This window comes from Anser anser (assembly GCF_964211835.1).
Source record: "Anser anser genome assembly, chromosome: 4".
Classification (NCBI taxonomy): domain Eukaryota; kingdom Metazoa; phylum Chordata; class Aves; order Anseriformes; family Anatidae; genus Anser; species Anser anser.
The window spans coordinates 20,203,022-20,223,864 of NC_139724.1; the positions used below are offsets into that span (position 1 = coordinate 20,203,022).

A 20,843-nucleotide genomic window follows, 5' to 3' on the forward strand; every position below is an offset into this window, starting at 1 on the left:
GATAACATGTGTATTAGAGTTTTAACTCCAGATATATCAGTGCCAGAGTAGCTGCAGTCTGGAAACACCAATGCTAATTTTGCCTTGTAAAGACTGAGCACAAGCTCAATGACAGTCTCATTTGGGTTTGTAGCCTGCAGGGCCATAACATGCTCCTTTTGAAGAGGCATTAACTCCTGTTACCATTAGGATTTAGCCTCATATTTCCTAGCGCAACACAAAATTTGCTGTTTTGGAGTCTTTTCTCTACAGTTTTCAAAGTAAATGTGTATGAGATCCCATAGGTGTCCTGATCGGGATGTTCAGATTTCATTCCCACTATAATGCCTTATATTTTGTATAAGGTACTTATTAAATTTCCCTCTCTTCCTCCCTTTTGGTAGAACAACACCTTTTGTACCATTCTCCTGACACTATCAGCTCATTCTTGTGTAGATAGGGCATCCACTGGCAACAGCTTCAGTAGCAGAGAGACTTTCTTCATTGACTAAAAGCTTTGGAAGGTCTGTAAACACCAGCTAATGCACCAGCTACCAACTAGAAACTGACTCCCAGCTGACTGGATATTTCCAATTTGGATGTCACAGTTAAAAGCCAGAGTTTGGGGGATTGTCTTGACCCTATTGTAAATGAAAATCAATCCCATGGGGATTAAAAAAAAAAAAAAAAGTATTTGAAAGCATTATGTAAAGCTTCCATTTGCCATCTTGTCATACATCTGTCATGTAACAAGTTGTCAAAACAAATAATTTTTTTACATATCAAACATAACTGAGTTTCTCTGTTTGTGGTCTGTCATTTCCTCAGTTCAACTAAATTAGATGCTTAAGATGTTAATTGAACAACTGGCTCCCTGAGTGGCTTCTCAGAGTACATTTCTGCAGACCAAGATACTGAAGATAATGCAGCCATCCCAATAATATGATCCCATTTAGGAACTAGAATCATCGCATATTACTTAGGGTGAGTGTAGTATCTGATTAGCAAATAAGAAGGCTAACGCTATTTTTGGCATTTCTAAGGGAATCCTGTAGAAGTTGTGTAGCTGTGACACTGCAAACTGAATAATAGAATAGTTGCAGGAAAAAGAAAACAAAAAGATGCAATCTTCCAAACACTAAAGTTTTTATAGCAACTAACCCTATTAGTGAGTAGCATCTATTTCCCCTTGGAAATAAGTATGTAGAAAGGTTCTTTAGCATTTGCAATAAAGTGTTAGTGGAACACTTTGTTCTTTGCTCAAACAAAAACAGTCTTCTAGGAATGATGATCTACTTTGATCTACATTTGTTATACTTCTCAAAGGGGAACAGAAAAAAAACATGTCCAGACAAACAATCAGAATAGATTTAACTTATTAGCTGTATAACTTTGGTGATCTTATATGTCTTAACTTTCTCCAGCACCAAACGAAGTGGAAATATCTGCTTTGATATGAAATACTTTTATATTTGCTCTTCTGTAATCTACTTCTGCCTCTGCTAACAGAGGCTGAAACTTGCCTGAAAAATTTTACTGAGAAACACCAATTAACATTTTTTATGGCAAATTTGTGCAGACAGCCTTTCTAAATAATAAGCAATGACACGATGTTGTGTCTGTTCCAAAAGTATGTCAACGTTCTGTTGCCCAGTACTTTGGTTATTTTTTTTCCTTCTTAGTCTAAAGCGAAGGAGCAGAAAATACTTCAATTTTTATCATCCTTATTATCTTTTGAATTTCTACATCTCTGTATATTTTTCTCTGTAACTTGACAGTCATTCTCAGATTACTGGCTTAGTAGTTCGTATGTTTGGTTGGCAATATCATTGGATTTTAGACCCTCCTTTTCTGTATTATCATGCAGAACGTTGCAGTTGCACAGTCAGACTGAACAATTGTCAGCGGGCTTTTCTGAATAAAATTAAACGACAGGATGTTTGATACCCATTAATAAAGTGGTTAATTGTTTTGTGTAATAGCCAGATCAACAGCTGTAAACTGTGTGCAAATGGTAAAAAAATAATTTAAAAAATAATTATTAGTCAAGGTTGAACATAGAGAAGCCTTAAAGGAAATCAAGTTTCCATTGAGTTCTTATTACTACATTCACGTTCTTGTTTTACTTGAGACATATGTCACTCTTATCTAGAGAAATCTTATTAGACTTTCAATCTTAGGTCATGTTATTACTCTTTCATATAGTTCAGTTTGCCTACAGCAAATTAAGGAAGTTTTTTTTTATAATTATTAATGAAGAGGAAAAACATAATTTAAATACTTCAAAGAAAGACGAAAATAAAACCAGATATACCAAAATGGAAATAATGCTTCAGTCAGTCTTTTGTAATGATCTTAATTGTTAAGAACAGCACTGCACTACAAAGGCTTTTGTATTGTTGAATTGTAAATATAACTTGTTTTCAACCAAATAATGTTAATCACAAGTAGTGATATGCAGATGTCAAGGCAACAAAACAATTGAGAATGAAGATAGTAAACCAAGGACCAAGTCTTGTATCTTCTTTGTCAAAACTATTCCCTTTGAGTTGTTTTGGGAGCATTGTCTGAAGAGAATTGCAGGTTTTGACTCAAGGCAATATTTTTGTAAGTGACAATTGACTGATAGATGGAGACATAAAATTTGATGCTTCACCAGAGAATAGCTAGCAAAACTAGTAGAAGAGTAGGGAAAAGCACAGGAGGAAAATTTAACAGACACTTACTACAAAGTGTGATTTTTTTCCCCAATCTATAGCTTTATATTAATAGACTTTTTGCTTAACCTGCCTTCTGCAGAGCCCAGACTTCAAGCTAGTCTGTGATTGTATATGTATGCTCACGTTCACACCCCCATTCTCTGTTTCTGCAAGCATACTTTTCTGCTTCAGCTCACTCTTGATTACCTTTGATCAGCTCTCCTCTGCATCTCCATTCTCCAGAAACGCCTGACTAAGCCTGTAAAGAGAATGGTGTGTACAAACAGCTGGAATGTCTCTAGGCCCTGTTGCTGGAGTCTTTTCTCCATCCTGTATTGTAAGCCATGTTATTTATGCTATAATCAAGCAAGGTTTATATTCATGCATTTTTATCCAATAATTATGGATAAATATATGCATTCCCTAATTGGGGCATTTAAGGTGTTTTCTTTTGCTGCCTTTTGTTCATGATGGACTTCACTAGGAAAAAAGGCCCTCTCTCCAGAGAAAGACAGACATCTTTTTGGTGTTACTTCAGTGGGAAATAAAGTGGAGATTCAATATAAATTTGGGAAGGCTTTAAACAGTTCCTGTTTTACAATAAAAAAGAAAGATGTTTTCATGTGTACTAAGTTCTGTCCAGTAGTTTAACTGGAAAATTTTTAAAACATAATCTTGTAATATTTCAGATATAACAGTTCACAACTTTTGTAAGAAATCTTTTCAGATCTGTCAGAGCACAGTCTATGACTCTTTGGGCTCTTAATAGAATTATTTTTCTTAACTTGTTCACTCTGTTTTAAGGGTGAAGAGGTTGTGATTATTTGTAATCTTGGTTGAGAAAAGGCTGAGGTACTTGCCTCCTAACAATGTGGTTGTCTGCTCTATTATATAGCTGATGTCATCTACTGAGGGGATGAGAGTATTGACAATTATTCAACTTTTGGTGATTAAACGAGCAAAAGTAATACAGGATATATTAAACCTTGATTGAAAAGGGAAAAAAAATGCTAATATTCTTATTTACCAATAGTAAGACAAAACAAGATAACAGTATTATACAACAATAAGACAACATTTACATAAATTGCAATGCTTGAAGCCCAAATACTAGAGCATCTTCATTCCATTGAAATTAGTAGCAAAAATCTTAGTGGAACAGAAATTTTAGCTATTGATTAAGCTTTTTGGAGTTGTTCAGGAGATACTGAATGAAACAGATCTATTTAAACCCAACTGAGGAGTTTGTATTATGCTGAATTGTTTTAGGGGTCTTCTGCAGGGGACAAATGCAATTCACTGTTGTAAAAGTAATCATGGTAGACGCAAAGAAAATAGTGCACACACAAGCATAATATAACCATTATTCAGGATATTGCCCCAGTTCTGAAAAACACATTTAATTCCTGTTATTTTGAGGAGATACAAATAAATACCAAATACAAACCAGAGATGGACTTACATACATATTCCAGTGCTTTACTAACTTTAGGGCCTGCTATGTAGTCTTCAGTGTAAATTGTTTTTTACACCTGACTGTGCATCACCTTGACCTCTACCAAGTTTATCTATCAAGATATAGCTAGCTCTTAGGGGATGAAAATCTTGCAAAGTAGGCCCAAGAATATGATTTCATAGTCAGAAAAGACAATTTTAGTGCAAGCTATTGTCAAAGAGACGGTTTCTCACTTGTCACCATCCTCGTCAGTTCTTGATGCTTGTTTGGCAACACTTTGTGACAGTCAGCAGGATTAGAACCATACCTGTCTGAAAATATTTTTTTTCTTTTTTACTCCTGGTTTTAACGGGGATTTCTTCCCCCCCTGCAGCTGACACTGCAACCACAGAAACAATCATGACAGGACAAGTAGGTGACCAAGACATCCAAATGGTGGGTGAAAAGGCTAGACTCTGTTTCTGGCAGCAAGATAGGTTTAGCTTGGTTGGCATCAGACTTGGAACCTAACACCATAATGTTAAAGTAAACGTCAGTTTTTAACAGAAATTATAGTGCTTTATTTATTTCTCTGGTATTAGGGCAATAGGCAAGGAATTCAATAAAACCGTTTGTCTTGCAAAGCAGCCAACAACACAAAGCCACAAATATTTGCTTAAACTCAACATAAATTCATATGTTTTACCTATATGCTTCATAATGGGAGAATAGTTTTTTCATTCCAGTATCCACAAAAAGATGGTTTTGGAGAAAACACCAAGAAGACACCAAGGAAATATTCAAACATGGTGGGGAGTATGCAAGGAATTTATTATTACTATGAAATTACAAAACAAAGAGTAAGCCACTTTGGAAATTTCAGTCTAGTTCAGAAAAGAGAATCAAAGGGAAAAGGGTATTCAATACAACAGAAATCAATTAGAACTGATGGCAGGAAAAGACATGATTGCTCTATAAATGAAAGAATTTTATAGATCTGAATTTCAGTCTAATGGAACATTTAATGAGATAATTGAGGAAGCTTATTTCACAGTAACATGACTCGTAATAAAGTAAAAGTGAATTTAATTGTACCAGAGCTCAGGAATGGGTTTAGCTGGATTATAAAAAATAATCTCATAGTAATATTTATTTAACATCTTCATAGAAGAGGTCTTTTATTCCATTAAAACTTTAATTGTGCTCAATTTTTTTCTTTTTTTTTTCTTTTTTTCTTTTTTTGTATCCTAATGTATAATATTGTAGTCATGGATTAAAGATATGAAGGAAACAAGGGAGAAGTTAAATCAGGAAAGAACAGTTGTATTTTCTTTTCGAACAACTGCAACAAGCAAAATATCTGGAAATCTTGTGTGCTTATTAAAGTTTTCCATAATCAGGAACATTCCAGTCCGATAGAGAATTCCTTCTTCATGAATATAAAATTAAACATGAAGATTAGTTGTTTACAATCAAAATTAGAATTATCTGTGCACTCCTGAGGCAAACAGATGAATTTAATCTCTGTACAGTAGACCACACTGTTAAATAATTAAGAATATAAACAGTACACCCACAGCAAAGGAATTTCAATTCTTGATAACCTCTGAAAATCAAATTTAACCAGTTTAACCACCAGTGAATCTGTATTTGTGCAATTACTTGCTGGCTAACACTGGAGATAAGATAGCAACAAAGGGAGTGAATAAGAAATTCCAGGGTTACTGAATCACAAAGGCACATTGTCCAAATCTAGCCTGAAGTACCTTGTACTAGTACTTTTGTCAGAGCGCAGTCAAGAGGATCAGCTCACATTTGAATTAGCTGAACATTTTTAATATGCAGAAAATGACTATTCTTAGTTAATTCGAGGGTTGCCTTATCAGGTATGGTTCTAGATGCAATGCTTGAAAAGAGTGCTCATGCTCAGTATTGTTTGTCTTAGACATAATAAAATAGCCATCTTCCATCTACATAGCTTCCAATCTCTCATGGTCTGTCAGTAATTAAAACTCAGTATTTTAATAAGTATGGATTTAATTGAAGAGATGTAATAAATGAACTCATTTTCATTACATTATTTCAAGTTATATGATGTCACACTACAGCATGTCTGATGTAATGTAGTTTGATATTTCTGTAATAATCCAAAGCTCTTACAATTTTCTATCAAAAATTATTAAGCATATGTAACAAAAATGGTCAGATAGCTTTTTTATCTACATTCTTCCACTTTGTTGCCTCACAGCATTGGAAAAAGAAAAAAAAGTAATCGATTCATCTTCTAATTCAGGGTTAACAAATCCTCACCTTAGGGCTTATACAGCTGTGTTGACTCAGCACCCCAGATGTGTTGCATGTAGCACCATGTCATAGCATCTCCGCAAGAAAGACAAAAATTGATATGATGCCCACTCCAGATGGTTCTATTACTTTTTCACTAAGGCCAGGAGAACAAATTGTATGAGCGGTCCTCATCATTTTGCTGAAAAATTAGCCCCTTTTACTTAAAATTCTGAGGTAATGTAATTCTGATAACTTTGAAGTTTGTGTCACCCCATCTGGTTTTTCTCATAAGTGCATGAGAAAAAGTCACACACTGCCTAGTCTGACTGCCTGATGGCTGATAAAAAAAAAAAAAAAAAGACATGAAATGTCATGTAATGTAATTACATGTCACGTAATTATCATGAGACCACAATCTGCTCAGCATGTGGCTAAGTATCCTTCCCAAACACTGAACCAGCACAGGCAGATAGTTGAATCATGTAACAGGTTTTTGCAACTAGCAAATGCTATTTGAATGTAGCATTAAATGAAATCTTTTCTCCCCTCGAATAATCAAGCCATAACAAATGAAGATATTCCCTGAGAATTGCAGCTTTGCACTGCTAGCTGTAACTTTTTAATATTGTCACTTTGGGGTCATCTTGTTAAAAAAGTTACAAAGAACATTTAGATAAAAAGCTGGAAGGTGTTCTAACCATTCAGAGTGACTATGAAGGTTATGAGGGATGGTGATGGATAAGATTGCTGAGGAGTCAATTCTTTAAGAGCATCATCACAACATAGTATGACATTTATTTTAGAGAAATAACCATCAATTTGTATGGAGAATCTTTCAAACACTTGCATTTCACTACCATTCACACTGTAGAGCAATTAAATTGTGTTTTTATAATAATGACCAATTGTGCTACTTCACTATTGTCTATGGGACAAGAAAACTGTTTCCATCTATCACTTGTATCAGAATAAAGTAATTATAAGAAAGCATTGTAACAGAATCAATGCCTCCAGCTTTAAAATGAAATATTAAGACTTTATTGATATTTATCTTCTCTGGAAAAAAATCCTATTTTATGAGAGCAACCTTTTTTCTTTTGAATTATCTCTAAAATAATTGCATTTTATAATGCAGTGTAAGTAACTTCATAATGCACCTTGAAAATAATGTCCTAATTTTCTGGTCTACCCAGTGATGACTATGAACTAGTTAATATGTACTTTACAGAACCATTTCATACTCAAGATAGCAGTTATATTGTTGTTTTCGGATTGGTACAGTGACTCTATTTTCAAACGTCACAAAAATCTGAAAGGTGTAAATGATTGTTTAGGACAGTCCAAGTTCTGAGACTTTTTGAGAAACAGACAGATGGAAAGTTAATATTACACAAGAGAACAGAACTTCATGTTCTGATTATGCAAATTCTTAACTATTATTTCTGAACATTCAAAGATAAAGTTTGCTTAAGTTAGGATACAGTCCTAGAAGGCAGATAACAACTGTATATTCATCAGGCTGCTATATTCACTCTAATTAACTTACTTCTAAAGCTTTAATTTATATCACAGAGAAAAATCTAAAGACGTGATAATGTGTTTACATAGGGAAATATGAAAAAGCAGATTTATCTGCTGTTTTACAAAATGATTTACATAAAGGTCTAAAATTTTGCAAATTTTAGGATGAGTAAAACCTCTCATCCTAAATTTCACTCTAAAGCTTTAATTTCCTTGTTTCTTTTCTTAAAAGGGCTGTCTAAGGTCAAGTCTCTACACTATACTTGTACTCTGAATTTCATTTTCAGTTTATCCTTGACGTGACCAATAACAAAGCTCACATTCCTCTGTAGTCTGTGCATTTTCTTTTATCTAGGTCAGAATGAACATGTTACATTATAAATGTTTTAGAAATTTTACTTTCTGACCTAAATGGCCTACAGTTGTTCTTAGGTTTGAGGTAATCAGTTGGATGTAGCAAATAGACCTTTATATTTTACTTGGCTGTTCTTATTTGAACTATAATGCAAAGATAACTTGCAGTATTAAAACACTTCAGTGAAACAGCCAACCAAATGTTAGTGTCAGGGAAAGAATACTGAAGCATAAAAGAATAGCTAAGATACACTGAAGTAAAAATCTTGAAACTCAGAACTAGATGTTCAGAAATGCTGTGGTGCTTAGAAGTATGCAGAGAGTACTTGCATTGAAAAACCATCAGTAATGCATTATCAAAGAGGAATTATTGTTCTGTTTAACAATGGAAAGTAGAGATAAATCTGTGGAACAGCCATGAATTGAATCCTTGTCTTTTGAGATCTTGCCTAGATATTTAAAGATGAAACCAATCCTCATATAGTACTGTGGATTTCCATTAGGTCATTAAAAGATATTTCCTCTTGCACAGAACTGAATCCATTGACTGTTTATTTCTCTATTAAGGCCACAAAAAAAAAAAAAAAAAAAAAAAAAAGAAATCACCAAAATCACCCACTTCAAGACATCCTTTCCTTACTCCTCAATTCTACTTTTCAATTCTTATTCTTTGCCTCTTTTGTTCTTTTTCTGAAAGAGGATGTTGAGATAATGAATGTAAAAAAATCTGAGGCAGATAACAGTGTGCTGTGTGCAGACTTAATCTTCCAGTGAAAGAAAATCAGTGGAGGTGCTTTAACAAAAAAAAAATTTCCTTTTTTAACTTTATTTGTATCTCACAAAAATGTTGTGACAATTAATATTTATTTCACATCCCAGATAAAGTGAAAAAGGGAAAACATCATTGTTACTGATCAAGATTTAGATACACTCTGAGGGAGCTCTGACAGCTTACAGTGTGGCAGTATATGCTGATAGTTTTCCAAATTATTATGCATTACATTCAATTGGACCCAAGGAATTTCTAAAACTTTAGTTCAGTGTAAATTCATTAAATGATCAGTGGCAGTCCAGCAGAATACTTTTGGAAATACTTTTGGAAACTGAAGGGAAAAAAAGAAATCTTTGCAATTTTTAAACTTTAGTAGTAGTAGTTGTTGAAACCTTTTCTACTGCTAGCACACCTATTGGGGTGCTATACATAGTTTAAAAAAAGTTCAAAAAAAAAAAAGCAAGATTTGAGTGTCAAGATTTACATGATTTCCTCACAGGTTTTTACTGAAGATCAGAAACTATTTTATCTTGCTGTCATTTCTGGAACTGATTTATAATGATAATGATTGCAAATCAGATCAGTAACAATAGGGTGATAACTGACATAATAGTCCTGAAATACGTGCCCAGCACGATTGTGTAAACTCACTGCCATCAGCATTTCTTTCTGACTACATTTTTTGTTGGTATTAGTGATGCTATACAGAAATGTGATGTTTTCTTTCACTGACACTTGGTTGTTGGGAATAGCTTTCCTATAACAGCACAGGGCAATCATTTATAATTAAGAGTTGGTCTGAAATTACATGGCAAAGTCTAAGTGACTTTTGGATTAGAGATTCACAGTGGACAAAGCATCAGAATAATTGTCTTTCAGTGTGAATTTTACATTTAATTAAGACCTCATCTGCAGTATTTTAGTACAGATTTTCTGTTGGCAAACCAAATGCCAAATTGCTTAATGAGAATTTATACAGACTGGGAATCTCCTTCAGTAGGTCTTTTATTTAAAAAAAAAAACAAGCATTGCGTACATGACTTGAATGAGAATTTTTATCCAATATGAATTGCTAGAAATCTCATCAGCGTCATGATGCACAACAGGAACTAACTCAAGTCTTTTACAAAGTGGAAGAATGAATGGGCTTACAGAAGACTTAAGATTCAGTTGATATTTAACTTAACATGCAACAAAAACAAGTAGAATTAAAACAAATTAAAACAAAATTAAAAAATAAATACAAGCAACATCATATTTCTTCTACTAGTTCTAAATATCATGTAACATTTGGTTTGTTTATGCTGACACATTGTTTCTTGTCTATTTATACAATAAATTTAAATAAATCTTCTCTGGTCAATATACTATTTCCAAGGGAAAAATATTTATAATCAGTGGCAGACAAACACCAACATGCACTTCCTCTTTTGTTATTAGGCATAACTGAACAGTTGCTAACACTGAACTGATCCAGGAAAACACTGATGTATTCAAAATAGAAAACTTCCTTTTCTGCTAAGTGCATAAAACAACTGTTTAAAGTAGTTTTTCTTTGTGGGCAGTATAATTCTGAAAATATTTCTCCTGTTAGCCCACAAACTGTCATAGAGTCAGCCATCTTTGGTCAGTGAAACTTCAGAGGCTGAGAGGAATCTGCCCACAGAGAGCAGTTTGCATGGACAGAGCTCTGAGTTACAAACCTTGCATGAAAGTGACCACACCTCCTGTTTGTCTACACAGTATTAGCACCACATAAGCTAAACCTGGAATATGAAGATGGCTTGTTAGCCCAAAGGTTGTCTATTTTTTTCCAATTATACTTCCTAGTCTAGTTAAAATTAACAATGAGACTGATCATTCCAGTCAATATTTTGTATTGAAAATCAAATAATTTTCATATTTAAATAAACTATGAAATTTCAGTCATTTAGACTCTACTTCAAAACTACTTTTTCTTATGCATTTCTGAAATGGATATATCAAAAATTACATGAATGGTGTAAGAAAAAATATCATAATATTTACGAAAACAGCATTCTACCCTTAAATACAGTCTTTAGTTTACAGAAATTGGCTAGAAGTACTAGACTTTTCTGAAAAAATTATAATGTAGCAATATAGTAAACTGTGATATTTAAAATTAGACATTTTGGTTCTATGACTGAACTGGAAAACCGAGAAAGAAATATTCTGAGACAAACTGAAAAAAAATATTTAATCTGAAAAGAATGGGTAAATAATTTGAGGTTGAGCCAAGCCTAATCTTTTGTACTTAATATTTTATTTTTTAAAACTAAGCTTTTAATTCTTTGCATCATTTTTTATTATTGTTTTTAACTATTATTTCAGTTAATCTGTTACAAAAAATGTTGTTATGATACTATTTTGTTTTGAAACATTCTATTTGGAGGGTTAAATGTACTTAAAGAACATTTCAGTGTCCATGTCTTGCAACATTCAGTTTCTGGTAAGCTTGCATTTTACCTTTTGAAGTTATACCTCCAGTTGTAATGGAAATTGCAGTGTATTTTATGCATCCTGGTATGGTAGCATAGACAATGCTGATGTTTTTATGCAGAAAGAAGGAAAGCCAGATACTTTTATAACTTTTCCTTAAGGTTCTATGTATGACTTTCAAGTATAGCTGTTTGTGTTGATATAGAAACACTGTCATGAAACTTCATTCCTGTGTTCTGTAGACTGCCGGAAGGGATGACACAATGGTCCTTCTGGATTGAAACAAAATGAATTTGTCATGTTTCAACATTCTGAAAGTAGTAGATTTTCTTTCAGTAAATAGATGTGCAGTTACATACTTTTACTTATTACAAAAAGAAATTTCTATCATTCTCAAGAGGAATATTACAACAATTTTTTTAGGACATAGAACAGATGTTTTTGAATCCAAGTCCATAGTCATGATTGGAGACTGTCAATATGTAAGTTTGAAAACCCCATTCATTTTTTTTTGCTACAGTCAGAGCAGAAAATAGATGGACTTTATGCACAAGGAAATCCTAAATCATATGCAACTAAACCTGTTTGGTGTTGGACTGAAACCACCATAATCACTTCAAAGAGTTCTACATTTTGTCAATTTTGCTGTGGGCATAAATGAATGAATTCCAAGAGATTTAATTTATGCACTCTGATGTTATAGAATAAGCATTAATGAAGCTTCTTGCATTATATATTTCAGTTTATGAGCACAGTCTTGTGACCAACAGATGCATATATATGAATGCTTTGCTAATGATACAAACAGATTAAAACTTCTCAGTTCCTTAACTAAAGGCACAAAGCCTCAAGACAACTGCTTTGAATTTTTTGGCTGTGTATCATGCACTTAACACCCAGATGAATGAATTCACATCATTTGAATGTGAATTCACGTCCCTCAGCTGTCTAGACCAATGGCCATCTCTTAGGATGACAGAACACGTTCACCAGGTTGGACCATTGCTTGAGGACAGACATGTCAAGAAGTGGATGGTTTAGATGTGTAGCTTGTAAAATACTTTAAATCACTTCTTTAAAAGCAAAAGCCTTAGAGTTTAATGTCACCATGCACTAAATCATATCCTTTAAGTATACATGCCACAGAAAGAATATATATTCAAAAGCAGAAATAAAAAATGTGACTGGGCAGCTGTGGATATCAGTAACCTCAGCCATGTTGAAGATGATTAGTAAACCTAAAAACCCTAAGAAAGATATAAATACAAACTGGTATGTCAGTTTGATAGCAATCGATAATGTCCTAGGCACTAGAGCAGTGAAGTTCTGAAAAGCTTTACAATACTAGAGGGGCCAAAATGTTTCATGAAGTTAAATTCTTACTACACTGGCAGCCAGCCATCCTTATCTTTCAGCAAACTAAAATATGAGACATTTATTATCTTAATTTTTTCAAATCCCATGAAACTTTTTTTTTTTTTTTGCTTCCAGTTAAAGTTATTATTCTACTATTATCCAAAGTTTTCCTTTCAGTGATATCTCCTACAGTGTAAGATTGTTCATCTACTTTTAGAAACCTTTGGCTTTTTGTTCAATGTACATTTTTTAAAGCCTTCTAATGTTACAAAACAGAATATATGAGTTGTAATGAAAATGTTTCTGGGCTGTTACACTCAATGCATTTGCTCTAAAATTTCTAGGCTGATGAGCAGTTCAGCACTAGTTTTTATTATTTTCAGCCTTGTATCATTGGTTTTGCCAGTCTGATTACTCAAACTGCTAGACTGAATTTAGTGATAGACTGTGTGGGATGTTACTTTACTTTACAGGATTAGTGCCTGATTGGCACTGTGATTTCATAAGCATGAACCCACAGAACCCTTATAATGCATGGGGTATTGAATACTCTGCACACTCACAGAAGATAAATGTGTTTGTAAAAGATGTATAGGAACTCCTGGATTCTTAAGACATAGTAAAAACACTGCTTAGAGAATTGGGTTAACTTAAAACATTATGTTATTTTTTCCTGAAACCAAGGTTTTCATTTTTGCTTGATTTGGGATGACTGAGTTTAATTTCTAAGAAATTGCTAAGTGCAAATCATGTGATCGGTAATCATTTTATTCCTTATTTATTGAATGCTTCAGTATTCTATCTTAAGAGAATCATAAGCCTTTGAGGGGGATGAAATTCATCCTCAATCAAACCCTTCAGTTTGTTCTTAGAACTACTTCAGTGTCACGTAAATGTTTGTATTCAAAAGCATGGTTTATTTTGCTACTTTCACTCCTATTTTGACCTTCATGTTATTTTTTGCACCTCTTTTGGCTCAGATTATAAAGGATTCCTATGCAAAAAGTAGTTTTGACTGTAATAAAAGTGTTTTTTCCTTTCCCCAAAAATGGACAAGTGGACACACAGCTCATCTATAAACACTGTTAATTTTGATAAATGAATATTTCAGGGTAGAGAAGCAAAGTACCTGGCTCAACCCATTAAGCATGACAGGCCTCATACTGACATCCATGTGTGTGGTCAGGAAGGGCACAAATAGTAAGCGGGAATTTTGAAGAGAACGCTAATGTGTGAATTCCCGCACTGTTGCTCATATTCCTAAATATTTGTCTTCACTCCCCAATCACTGACACCAGGGAAGATCTGGAATGTCAATTATTGTTCTATTGAACTGTATGATAATGCAATATGGAAGGCAGCATAGGACCTGTGCCTGACCAATATCAAGGAAAGGATTTTGAAAGTCCACCAGGAAGCCAGACTTTATTTTTCTGATTGATTTTCACTGGGCCTAAACTACATTTCAATTTGTCTTGCTTTTATGGAATGTTGTGAAATTTCTAGGCTAACTTTCTGATTTCTAAAGGGAATAAACAACCCCTCTGTGAACTGATAGTCACCAAAATTCATTTGAAGTCTTGGCCCACTGATAATCAAGTAAAATGAGTGCATGCAGGATACTACAGCATAGTTTGGTTATCAGCTTTGAACCAGAGCCTCTGCTTCCATGCTTGCACTTTACATTACAGGACTATGTGGAGCTACTTGAGCTAATCAGAAATTGAGTAGCACCTTCCTGCAATAATTTATCCCATGGGTAAAATAAGTAGCACTCAGTTCTGTGGTACTGCAATGAAAATTTTAGGACATAGTTCTGCCCTTTCAGATGCCTGGGGTTGTTGCAATGTGACATGTAGCCATACCCTTATTACTGTGTTTGCACTTCTAATAAGTTTCATATTTTTCCTTCCTAGCAGCTTTTTAGACTGAGGCAATACTTGTATCCTTCTGCTTGATTTTTTTTTTTCTTTTTCACACAAGATTATTCTATAGCTCTAAGTCATCCACATGTTGATATTTCTTAATCTCTTTTTCTATGAATAAAAAAAGATGGTTTTTTTCTTATGATTGTGTTGTGCAAAAAAAAAAAAGCTTGCAGATTTTTTAATGTAATTTATTGGTGAATCAGAAGTCTTTCAGAGATAATCTGTTAAGAAGAGTTTTGATACTTTTTCTTGCATAACTGTAGAAAGATGCTTTGGCCCATTGATGTAACATGACTGTGTTTTGGTTTAGCATGATCAGTTTTCATTTTATGAAACATGTGGTCATTCACCTTGCTTTACTGTAATCTTCAGGGAATTTCAGCCTGACAGACTTTTATAAGTTTTGGAACTGGTGGATCAAATCCAAACTTCAAGGTCACCATGATGAAAATATTCATAAAGAATTTTTTGTACCTATTCTTATTCTCTACGGGACTTAAGTTCTCTTATTGGATATTTTCACAGGGAACACCACAGTGAAAATCTTCAGGAGAAGGAGAGAGACATAGTGAGGGATTTCAGGGTGAGTAGGTCAGATTCCTTGTTTATGTTAGACCTACATAGAAACCAATAAGAAAACAAAACAAAACAAAACAAAACATAAATCTTTATAGAACAAAGATATCAGTGATTAGAGCAAAGAAAATGAAAAATTCCATTTCAGTCTAAAGCTCTTGCAAATACAAAAAGGTGTGTCTTGCTTGAAAAAGTGTCAGACAGGAGCCTTCTGTGTAGCTCTTTAATTGACCATATGTTCATGAAATGCTTGTTTGAATGCTTGTTTGAATCCTAAAAAAGAAAACCCCATTTAGACAACAGTATGCAGAGAAATGTTGAGACTATTGGTAATATATACGCAAGGCAGGAAAAGTTTTGAATGGTCCTACCTCAAATTTTTGTTGCAGCCTCTCAGAATGTCTAAAGTCATAAAGTTTGGCTCTATGAAGTTTTTTCTTCTGGTAAATTACTCCTATTTCTTAAGAGTGTTGCGCATACTGATATGTGCCCTCTTGCTGTTTTCTAATCTGTGAGGACTGGCAATACTTGAATATCCAGGATAATATATTGTCCTACAGATGCACACTTATTGACAGAACCAGATCTGAACCTACATGCACGTACATATCTATCCCACTCTACTAAGGTAACCACAGCCCCTTTGGCCAGCTGTCACAAGCCTTATGAGAAAATGCCATAGAGGCTGAAGCAGGACCAATGTAATTTTGTATTCAGATGGGAAAGGACCAAAGATAGAACCAGCGACAATGTAAATTCCTTATCTCCACAGCAAATAGCTTCTTCCATCCTTTCAGCCCCAATGTGAAAAAGGAATCACCGAAAGTCGCAAAGTTGAAGTGAAGAAGCCTTGGAATGCCATGGTCACATTTTCTCAACACTGTATTTTTTCAGCTTAAAGACCAAACAATTAAGAATTTTCTGGCTTTCCTAAAGGACCTCATACATATTTTGAGACTTCTTGCTCTACTATATTTTAGACAGAAGCAGTTTATATTAACTTCTACTCTGCTCAGAGGAGCTGTAAAGTTAACAAAGTGATGAAACCTTTTCAATATTTCAGTTTTCAGTCTCACTCTCTTGTTAAATTTCTGCACCGCAGACTCTTCCTTTTTTATGTGACTGAAAAAGCTTGAAGTTTAGACTTTATCTCCAGTGGGGTGCAAATAGCTAGTGTAATTCCTTTATTAAGAGAGCTAACCTTACACCCAAATATGAGGTTTCTTTATTTTCTTACACTTTACTTTTCCTTTCAGCTCTTTGCTTTTGTAACTTGTGTAATACACTATTAGCACACTACATACATTCTCTAAATTTCTGCCCAGAGGCTTTGCTAGAGCTGTAGTGTTTATTCTAGTTGTACCATCGCAAGGGGCACACTTCTGAAATATATCTGAATGTAAATGAGAGTTTCTACTTAAAATTGGTATTACATAATACATAAAGGAACAGAGTAATGGTTTGTCTTTGGTGTGAAGTTTTTGATCATGCTCCACCAACAGGTGCTGTTAAGCCTAAATTTATCCCTACAGCTGAATATGTTAAAAAAAAAAAAAAAAAGGCGGCTCTGCATGGAGCAATATGCTTTGCTGAATCTGCTCACTTCTTTCTACCAGACCATATATAGTTTTACAACACACAGCTGGGATCCTGCAAACTTTTTTTTTCAAAATACATTTTGAAGGAAAGACAATTTAAGACTGCCAACATGAATAAAAATTGGGATAAAAGAACTGTTAAACCAAAGAGCAATGCTGGCATCAGAATATGTGGATATAAAGTAACAATGATGGTACTTCGGAACCTTGGAAAGCCTTCTAATCATGAGAATAAGGAAGTTGCAGATAACTTTCCAAGCTAAGTATAAAGGAGGACAAGGCCTCCAAGAGCTACAGTCAAAATATCCTTATGTCCTGAGATAAATAAATCATATATGCTAAGAATTTACACTTAGTCCAATGAATATATTAATGGATTAATTATCTAATTAATACAGAAAAAGCTCATTGGTATTACAGTTAAAATTATTACATAAAGTAACCTTTTGTGTATCTCCCCCTCTTCTCTGGTGCTGTACTCATTCTATTAATATTCCCCTGGGTCCTAAGACTCAAAATTTTAGTCTATCCCAGAAGAGCAAGGAAAAGTTATGATTTCTTTTCAGCATCCTCAGATCTTCAGCAGAATATTTTTTCTTCCTTCTCCGTCTTTTTCTACCCGTTTTTTTTTTTTTTTTTATGATTTCTTAGCAAAGTTTGCTTCTTTCCTTTGCTTACTGTCCCAAGATTGAAAGTCATCCACAGCCTTCCCCAGTTCCTGTTACCCCAAAGGGCTGTGGTTTGTTGCACAGTGGTTCCCTGGGTCTTCACCACACAGGGTATTCCCAGCACTTAGGCTAGAACTGACTCCTGCACAGCTGCTAAACCAAGCTAAAAGCAGCTCAGGCCAATATGAATGGAGACAAGTGATGAGACTGTGCACTGCCAGGTCAGTGCAAAGCCTGGCATCTTCTGGTAATGGCAAAAGTCATGCTTACCAGGCTATGGAAGGCACAGCTTTGGCATTTATAAGGTGATTATATTTTCCTGCAGTTTCAAGGGTTTGGATTTACTAAGCCATGAGTGACCCCAGCTTCATAATTTTAAATACCTTACTTGTGTACATGGTGTTGGGTGATGCATATTTGCAGATAAAGAAGTATGAGAAGCATTGCAAGTGTTAGAATGACAGAAAAGTCTCCTTCCTAACAGCAGTTCACTAAATGAAATCTAATAGCTAAATTCAGTGAAATTTTAAATTGCTTAACATGCCCCAGATCTGGAATAATTTTAAAAGTGTCAAATAAACACTTCTAAACAAAAATTGTCATTATATCTTTTTTATTAAAATGTCAAGAGTTTGGGTGGAGAAGGGTTAATTACAATTAAGTAAAGTAACAATCAGGCCCTTACATTGTAAGAGAAGATAGTGTCAATAGTTAAACTGCAAAACGGAGTATCCTCTGTGGAAAAAAAAAAAAAAAAAACTTGGAAGATGGCCACTGCTTCTTTGAAAACATGGGTTAATTTGGACAAGAAGTTTGACCCTGTGAGCACTGAAGCCAGTAGTCAGTTTTAAATCTCCTAAATCTTAATTTCAATGCTGCAGAAATATGATGTGAGGCTGTATTTCCACTCGTATCACCAACAAGAAAATGTGATGGTAGTTTTAACACTACATTATTAATAGCACATTGCCATAAACAAATTGCTGTCATCATTATGCAATCTTAATAAAATGTAGCTGCTTGATAAATTGAAAATATCACCCCTTTAAGAGAAAAATTGCCATGTTCTCTAGACACAGCTTTCACAAGGCAGGAAGGCAAAGTTAAAATTCTCTTTCTTCTCCTTCTTTAACACCAGAAAGTGAAGCATGCAATATGCTTTGAGGTTTTGCCATTGCCTGGTCTTCCCTCTGTTTTGATACTATCATGAGCAAAAGGCAACACCTGCTACTGATGGAACTAAGAATTGATAAATTTTTGGATCCGTATATAGGAAAGCAATTAACCTATTCATTGAGGTTAAAGTCCTAACAACATATGTAAAATGCAACTGTTGTTATTCATCCAGTTACAATACCATTTAAAAGGTTTTGCGCAAATTATTACCAAGAAGACTCATTAATAAAAATAACTTCAAAATTGTTGCATAAGATTACTAATATCTGTGCCTTTTCTCCAGAGTTTTGTTTACCCTTTCAAAGTCCTCTGTGTCATGCAGTTGATTGCGTCAGCCTTCAACACAGTGGTTGTGGAGCATCACAGCCAGTGGTCAGTATACCTACTTCTTCACTGGGAGTTCAGTGCTCCTGTTGGGGGTTTCTTCTTCCTTAGTCTTGGGGTGTGCTTGCATTGCTTGCTTCTATAAACAGTCTGCTTCTTTTCTGTTGCTTCCTGTCCAAAGTGTGACAGATAGATAAACTCCCAGTGCCCAAGGCCCTGATAGTCCAAGGGGCTGTTGTTTGTTGCACTGTCTTAAACTGGCCAAGCTCTATGTACATTCTTTACTAGTGTGCAGGTTGGTACAACAGGAAAAGAGCTGTATGTAGAGCTTGAGAACTCTTCTCTCAGACAGCCTACAGAATTTCAAAGCAAGCTGGACAGCATAGCATTTAGCATGGTATGATGAAATAGGGTCAGATGATAATTATCCACTTTGTTTATGAATACCAGAAGTAGAAGACAACTAAAAAGTTATAGGGGCATTCAAGAAAACGAATTAGGAGGAGTGCAGATCATCTAGCAAATTCTTTCAGTCATGGAATAAAACATGTCCACGGACTCTTTATGTTAGCTGCACAACATGTGTCCCAGATAATGCTGAAGTAAAGCAAGCACAGGTATAAAAAAATGCCTTTAACGTTCTGCTTTTAGCAGAATATTTAGCATTCCCTCTTGCCCCCACAAGATTAAAAAAAATGTAGAACTTCAATTCACTTAAAGGAGTGGCAAAACAAAGGTGGTCACAATGCTTTCTTGAAGTTTAAAACAATGCTTTTTCATTTATTACAATAGAAGTGTCCATTTATATAATGTCTTTTCATTTTACAAACATGGGTATTAGTGGCTTCTAAACTGTGTCATGCTGCAGTTTTCATTGTGTCTGAAGGGAAGAGCAGATTTTATTGTCTGGCAGTTATTTAAATCAGTTATAAATGCTTGTTTAGAAAGCTTCCTTTAGCATTTCTGTTTGGAGAAGAAAAAAAGAAAAAAAAGCATTTGGAGCATGCATGAGTTAATCTTTGATTAGTAGTCTCCAGAAGAGAGAGAACTTTCATAAAAATGCCATTTCCCTTGGGGAGAAAAAACAAAACAAACTCACAAAAACTCTTCAAACCAGTAACTAACAATGAGTGTTCAGTAACAGCATATGGCCAGGCCAGCCTGCGAAAGCTTAGAGCCAATGAGTCCCTGCAAGATCTTACTCTGGTAACTGCTACGTAAATATAGCTACGCATTTAGGCCTGGAGTTATGTAAAATAACTGAAGTGAAAAAAAGGCATTGTATATGACAGTTTGAAATATTCATGCTAATAAAGTTCATTCCATTATAGTCAAAGAGAGTTTTACTATCAAATTTATCTGTGATTGTACCCACTGTTTTAGTCTCCCATCTTAAGATGCTTAGGAGGATCCAGTCACAAGGCAGATAGATCAATGGGTTTTATCATTGCTCAGCATTTCAGGGAAGCAAGCATTTAAAAGAAATGAAAACAGTCTAGAAAAATAACCTCTAGCAAACAAATGCTTTTAAAAGAAAAAATGAATTGAAATACGAGAAACTTTTTTTTTCTGTTTCTGAATTTGGATTGGCCAAAAATAGGAAATCTTTCTCATCCATTTTTTTCTCATCCATTAATCAGAAGTTTTGATTACATGAGAGAATAGAACAATCCTTAGTCTAACAGCATCTTCATGTCATCTTTCTTTAATT

The 20,843-nt window shown here is 34.4% G+C and overlaps 1 long non-coding RNA gene across 1 annotated transcript in view; it reads left to right on the top strand.

The window, feature by feature from the left end:
• Positions 1–20,843, top strand: part of LOC310898808 — a 50,717-nt gene that overhangs the window by 21,035 nt on the left and 8,839 nt on the right. Inside the window, exons 2-3 of the long non-coding RNA XR_014583727.1 lie at positions 15,316–15,373; positions 19,092–19,180. This is a non-coding gene — a long non-coding RNA (uncharacterized lncRNA). The remainder of the gene's footprint in view (positions 1–15,315; positions 15,374–19,091; positions 19,181–20,843) is intronic.